A 6,000-nucleotide genomic window follows, 5' to 3' on the forward strand; every position below is an offset into this window, starting at 1 on the left:
CCTCTCCTTCCCACCACTCATTTTTGCCACGTGACCTGTGAACAACCACCTGCTGTACAAAGCTAGGTTACCTTTAAAAAGGCCAGAAATTCCTCAGAGTGCTGACCAAAGTGAAGCATTCCTATTTGTCTCTTTTGAAACAGACCTAAGCCTACATTTGCTTACAGAGAAAACCCAACCCTCCTCTACATGCACCTCAAATACCCAAATAAAAGACTTCCTCCCCAGTGAGGTTTTTTTACTGAAAATAATCTCTACAACTCATTTTCACTTCTCTAAATTGAAAAGACCAGGTAGGGTAGAAGCACTGACATTTACATAACCAGAGGAACAACAAAATAACAATACATTAATTGCAACTATCTCTGAGCTTTGCCATGCTTGGAAAGAGGTCACTGTGATGGCAAGAGCAGACACCATTTCCCTTTTCACCTGCTGAAACACCTCTGCATTGAGAAAACACCAACCAACATTCCCACCACAGCCCAGCCCTGGGGTGATTTTCAGCTGGCTTTTTGTCACCTCCTAGTCCAGTACCTGGCTTCTTGACAGTGGACAATGAAAGCCTGAGTACTTCCAGAGAGCTCTCTTAGCAGGAGTCCTTCCTTAGACAAAATTTGATGACAGTGTGATGCCTTCACCTGTCGACATTCCTGACACCAACCACTTTTCTCATTGACTGAGCACTTCTCTGGCAAGACTAAACCAGGGGCAAGCAGCTCTGATCTGTGTGCACTGCCATAAGGCTTAGTAAAAAGCAGGAGATGTTAAATAAGTTTGGTGCAATATTTTATTCCCCAAACCTGTTAATGAGCCCCAGTTAAAGCTTGAGACATTCTCTGGAGCAAAACTGATGAACCAAGGCAGGTTCAGTTGCTTGAAGCTGTGTGGACACAAGGGCATCACAAAATGTGCTACAGACAGCAGGCTGTTGCTGGGAAGCTGAGGTTATTCCTAAAATCTCAGGTAAAGGCTAAAACTAGGAATGACTGATGAAAATTAATTGCCCTTGCTCCACTGTCATAAACAGCTCTCACAAGGGAAAGACCGGGTGAATATAGCACCACTGGACTACTAAAGCTTGGCACCACACAAATTCCTTTTAGACCCTTTGAAAGTGGCTCAAGGCTCAGCAGGAGGAAGGGAAAAGTATATTTGATGGCTGGGACAGTGGTGGGAAGCCACATGCCTTACTGCTGAGCAATTCCATCAGTGCTACCACAGCAACAAAATTGGGAGCACAGCAGTAAGAACGAGCTGAGATTTGTGTCTGTAGCAAGAGAAAAGCTTTGCCTGAAGAAGAAGAAGATTGGGTCCAATGTAAAGAGAGTAGAATTGCAGGTCTTAATTTTTTCCCCCACTTCAACTGGCTTCCCTCTGTGCTGCTTTCAGCACATGTCTCCATGCTTGGCTATTACCCTGTAAAGCTGCTAGGAACCCATTCACATGGGAAATGGTAAAAGCACATCATCGTTCTCACCTAAATTTAGAAACTTGAGGTAGATCCAAACAAAAACACAAATACACAAGTCCAAATAAGAGTGTTAGGCAAAAAAATCCAGCCAAACCTACAGAGCAAAGTTCTCACTATAACCAGATCCACACATATCAAATTATGAGCTATTTTACTGAAAGTTTACATTTTGTATTTTCATCATCCCATAAAAGAACAGGAGAAAAGCAGACTGTGGAGCCCCAGCACTGAGTGACAGCCTGGGAGAAGTCACCTTCACTCACAAGGCCAGATACCTCTTTTATCCAAGGGGAGGGAAAGTTTTGACATCTTTTGAAGGATAGATCATACTGCAGATATGACCTTCCTATTCACAGTAGAAAGCAGGCCAAGACAGACGAATAAACTTTTAGTCCCCTGAGGTTTTCCCGCATAATAATGGAAATGAAGGAATTTTTTTTTCACTCAAACAGGGTTAGTTTAAGCTTTTGTAGACAGCCGAAGGGTTTTACTTATTCAGTCAAAAAGCACCATTCACCCAGGCTAGTTGGCACACTGAGTTTCTATCAAATTACAAGTACTCCTTTCAGAAATAAATTGATTTCAGCTGTCCTGCCCAAAAATATTGTATCAGTTCTCAAGCAACTTCTATTTGATATTTATGGTTGGACCACTGCAACTTGCTTATTCCAAATCCTAGTTTAATGAAAACTGCCAGTAACTCCCAAGATGCAGCTGACAAAGTGATGAGCAACACTTCCCTCCACAACAAAAACAAATAATTTTGCCGAGTTGAGAACTTCAAGGGTGGGCTTTTAACACGAGCATTTAAAGAGGATTAAAGGCCAAGGTCTTTCTCACACACCTTCAAGTCAGGAGGTACAGGATCCCCACCCTTCCTGCCCAAAGAGGGTGTCTGAGTGTCACATGGGCAGGTTGTATATTTTAAAAGCCAGGGTCCCTTTTATTCTTAGATAATGAAATTTGTTTCTTTAGACTAGTTATTATTAAAACAATTTCTCTTGTTATAGAATTGATATAGGGCTGGAGACAATTTCAGGAAAAGCACAGCATTCACAGAAAGGGCACGGGCTGTAAAGCAGCCTTCTGCACCACGTTATCTTCTCATCAAATCTATAAACCAAAGGACTGTACTTTGGAAAACAATTCTTTGAGAAAGGGTTACACCTCAGGAAACCCAGCTGTGTTACTCAGAAAGTTCCGTTTTGGTTTCAGAGTGGATTTTGTGCAGGAATCCTGCTGTTTTGCACAAAAAAGGTCCCATTAGGAAAAACACACAAAAATCTCCTAACAATACCTAGCATTTAGTCTTTTACTATTTCAGAGGGGAGAGGTTTCTTGTTCCTGCTGATCAGTTATCCTCCCTGTCCCAAAACTCAGCTGATCCCAGCTCATGGTGGCTACGTAGGAATGCTGCTGAGCATGACTGTATCAGCCACAGGGACTGACAAACTGCAAGACAGTGCTGGGGCTTCACTGTCCTTCCCAGCACTGTGGGTCTCTAGAGCTACTGGGAAGTTTCCCAGTCACATGGGCTTCCTATCTGGAAAACTGCACTGAACAGAAATAATCTCTGGGAAATAATTGTGGAATGTATTTTATTGGAGTCACTTTAATATTAACATCAAAATGACCTGATGGAGTAAAAGAGCTACAGTAAATTGGAAACACTGTGAGTTTTGCCTTTGCAAAACCTCTTCATTTCCATCTTTCTGTGCCTTCCTCCAGGGCAAAAGAGAAGGTCAACATCTGCGATTTTCTTCAAGGAGAGAAATTCTCTTCTCAGCCCTCTCTTAATGCAATCATATTGCCAGAGCTACAGGTTAAATGAGTTCAGTGACCTGTCTAACCACAAGGTATAACTTACAGATGATGCGACTGCTTCACACCGCATCCATAAATACAGAACGTGATTCCTCTCTGCCACCAAGACAAATGCTGTTTTGTGTCTCTTCCGAAATTGCTGCATTCTCAGAGCCCCATGGGGGCAGCAGACAGTACTCCTCCCAAACCCAGTGCAGAGGTGTCCCTTTGGATGCAGGGAGGTACAAGCCAAATGCTTCGCCACCAGCCTGCAACAGCTCTGTCACTGCAGCTCAGAATTCCTGGCTTAGCCCTAATAACTTTTTCAAGGTGACCACACAAGCCACTTTCTCACAGTGTAAAAAAAAACTTCCCATGATAAAAGTAGGAAGTGAAAACACAAAACAGTTTTTGGGAGTTTCTCTCCGGGGGGAGGAGTGGAGATACCGGGAAATTCGGTCTGGGGGAAGGGGCTGAGGACATTTCTCTGTCAGCACTGGAGGGGACACAGGCTGTGGGCATTGTGGAGAGGATTCACCACCACTGTGAGACTCCGTCCCTGCTGCCTTCTCCTGCCACCACCGTGACCCACTGGGGAACCTTCCTTCTGCTGTGGGCCCCCACATTCCCCTGCCCTGCCAGGACACCCCGCAGGTTCCAACTGTTTGCTGTGGAGTTTTGGGACATTCTCGTTCACTACCCCAGGGTTTCTGCTCATTCCTGCCGTATCCAACCTGCTGCTTCTGAGAATCCTGTTAGGGGCACTGAGATTGGCCGCCCTTGGGGCTTGTGAAGCGAAGCCACTCCTCCATCCCTCCCCGTCTAGGCCGAGCCGCCATTGCCGCATGCTCCCTGAGCCCCCGCGCCGCAGCGCCCCCTGCAGGCGTGGAGGACTCACCGCACCCGCCCTGCCCGCCGGGAGCCAGCAGCGCCCCTGCTGGCTGTGAGCGGAACTACAGGCAATGGCTGGGACTGCGTTCCTGGTTCTGTTTTTTGTTAATGCCATAGTTGTTGTTGTTGTTTGTTTGCTTTTATACACACCAGTAAACAACTGTTCTCCTATTCCCGTATCTTTGCCTGAGAGCCCCTGAATGTCAAGATTATAATAATTCGGTGGGAGGGGGTTTACATTCTCCACTCCAAGGGAGGCTTTTTCTGTCTTTCCCCTAGCAGAAATCTGTCTTGCAAACCGAGACAGCTTGGAAAATGCCATGTCAGACATGGAGAGCTACAAACAGCAGTGAAGTCCAGGGCAGAGACAGGTAACTCGCACCTAAGTCAAGAAATATCAAGCTTAGCTGCTTCTTACATGAAATAATAAGTATCAGCAGGAAGTGTGCTTGTTTGACCAAATGTCATTTTGCAGTTGATTTAAGAGCACTAAATTGAATTTGAAAATGCTATTATGAGAAAGGTTTAAAAAATAAATAAATTTGAGTAGATATAGCCTTAGGGGCTATTTTAATTTTCTCTGGGCCAGCTTGCTCACTCCTCAGAGTCAATGTAGATCAAAAGAATAATTTATAAGCTTTAATGAGAATATTGATTTTTAAGGTTCATTCTATTCATGTGAGCAGGGAGGGGGTTGACAGGGGAAGGAGCCCTGCAGGCTGTGGCCAGAGCCTTGTTGAAGGCTGTAAACCTTCCTGGGACACAGAGAGCCCTTGCTGGGATGGGGAAGGTGCTCGATGCAGCATAAACCCTGCTCCCAGCAAAGATAGGCATCAGTGTTTCCAAACAACACACCGCCTAATTTGTACTTATGCAAAAGAGCCGTCCCACAACACAAATCATCGAGCAATTAACATGCAACGTTTCAGCACAACTCTCCGGGTCTTGTTGTTGAACTATCTTCAATGCCATTAATGAGAACTAATTAAATCAATCAAGTACCCGCTGTACTCAAACACAACTGCAGCTACTGAAGCGGTATCAGATTGGGAGCGTTTTCTCAGGCACTGTAAGTATCAAGATGTACATTTATCATGCTGTCCTTCCAGCATACATCTGCTCTCACTGCTGTGTGCTTCATTTATCATATGTTGTCACCGTCCCTACCCCCAATACATCTAGGTGTCAATTAAGTCTTCCCCGTGCAGCTCCAGTGCATCACACGGAATAATCTCCGTCTTAATACCCATCCATGAGCTATCCTTGCCTGGGAGCAGCAGCACTCAGCCACGTCCCCCAGATTACGTGGCTGTCACCATAACCTCTCTGTTTCTTTATTGCAAGTTATTAAACCTCCAAACCACCTCCACACACTGGGGTAATTTTCAGGGGAAGCAGTGGAGATTTGGGTTTCTTTCTCCCTCTCTTCCCCCAGGCTTGACAGGATATTTGCAATGCAATTCACCAAAGTAAACTTTTCTGAGAAGAGTTTCCAAGAAAACCCCTCAAGTGGATAATTGCTGTGGACCTTCAAAATGGTTTTTATAATTGATGAACATTCAAATAACAGATTTATCTCCACCTTGCAGCACTAGGCTATGGCATTTCTCCTGTACCATGTGCCTCCTGCTCTATTACCATGAGCATGCAGGGGAATTAAAGTATTTTTCTAAACAGGAGAATAGTCTCTCATTACATTACAACATTTGGTCTCTATTTATGTTTCTGCTCTGTCTGGCTAACTCCCCTTTTTATTTACAAATCAGCTATATTAATGTGCTTTAATTTCAACACTGGTTGTTTATTTTAGAGATGAATCAGTTGGCAAAGGG

General features: G+C 44.5%; 1 long non-coding RNA gene across 1 annotated transcript in view; it reads right to left on the reverse strand.

The window, feature by feature from the left end:
• LOC135297670 (uncharacterized) overlaps window positions 1-4,159 on the reverse strand; it is a 28,837-nt gene extending 24,678 nt beyond the window's left edge. The window contains exon 1 of the long non-coding RNA XR_010359594.1: window positions 4,012-4,159. This is a non-coding gene — a long non-coding RNA (uncharacterized LOC135297670). The remainder of the gene's footprint in view (window positions 1-4,011) is intronic.
• Window positions 4,160-6,000: the final 1,841 nt, after the last annotated feature.

This window comes from Passer domesticus, chromosome 3, assembly GCF_036417665.1.
Source record: "Passer domesticus isolate bPasDom1 chromosome 3, bPasDom1.hap1, whole genome shotgun sequence".
Classification (NCBI taxonomy): Eukaryota; Metazoa; Chordata; class Aves; order Passeriformes; family Passeridae; genus Passer; species Passer domesticus.